Source organism: Notothenia coriiceps, unplaced genomic scaffold (genome assembly GCF_000735185.1).
Source record: "Notothenia coriiceps isolate Sejong01 unplaced genomic scaffold, NC01 NC01_scaffold00004049, whole genome shotgun sequence".
Lineage (NCBI taxonomy): Eukaryota > Metazoa > Chordata > Actinopteri > Perciformes > Nototheniidae > Notothenia > Notothenia coriiceps.
In genome coordinates this window covers 392,455-393,640 of record NW_011336750.1, presented here as the reverse complement: position 1 = coordinate 393,640, position 1,186 = coordinate 392,455, and positions in this window count along the sequence as shown.

Here is a 1,186-nt window from a genome sequence, read left to right as displayed (position 1 = left end):
CCCCAGAGCAAGGGGGACTTGATTAAACACACAGACACACACACACCTGTGAACATGCTGGGACTGGGACTGACACACACACACACACACACACACACACACACACACACACACACACACACACACACACACACACACACACACACACACACACACACACACACACACCACTTTAAAAGACCAACAGTCACAGAGGCACACAGCAGGAGAGGGGCTCTTTGATGAGCCAAGACTAGAGGTTGATGAGCAGGGGCACTGCAGCCTGATTCAGCTAGCTTGGGGTCACCGGGGAGTGTGTGTGAGTGTTTGTGTGTGCATGTTCATTAGTCACATTGTGTGGTATCATTACACTAGTGACTCATTTGGTCCACACCTCTCAACATGGGTCCTTTTACACATGCAGTGACTAAAAGAACATTAAAAAAATATATACATGCAAATCAAATTTGACTTATTTTTGTCCGATAAACCAATTTCTTCTCGCAAAAATACATTTATATCATCAGATCTAATTCATCCTAAAGCTTGATAATGAAATCCTTGCAGCAGCGAAGATCAAAACAGAGATTAATGTGCTGTTCGGCTTTCTAGCCCTGCTGTCATGTCATCTGTTATTCTCAGACAAGAGCTTTGTGGTAATGCGGTTAGACCTCACAACAATGCTTAATCACAACAAACCACATTAGGCCAAAGGTAATTGTGTTTGCTTGGTATATGCGTGGGCCAATCTGTTTCGCTGCTGCCAATGAAGAAGGGAATGGACAAATGGGGAAGGGGTGCCTTCGACTTTAGGGCGGGGAGGGGGGCACAACCAAAATAGTCTTGTTTACCTCTAATGTCTGGCTCCATCTTATCGAGTTACAAAGCTGCTGCTGCTGCAACTCAGATTGGCCTCTGATCGATCAGAGCTCTGATGGCGAGAGGCAGCATGACTGACAGTCCGACAAGGATCTCAGACGGGAGCTGAGTAATGCTTGTCATGCCATTTTCCCGGACACACCTGAGGTTCAGATTCTCGTCTAGCAGAGTGAAAAACAGAGCTGATTTTATCTGCATTATGGTAAACTGGACATTTTCCAAATCAGCCGGGACATCAAAAGGGCAATAAATGTCACATTTGAATTTAAAAGGGATTTGAAATTCATATGAAATGAGAAAGTGTACTCATCGTTGAGAAAAACTCATT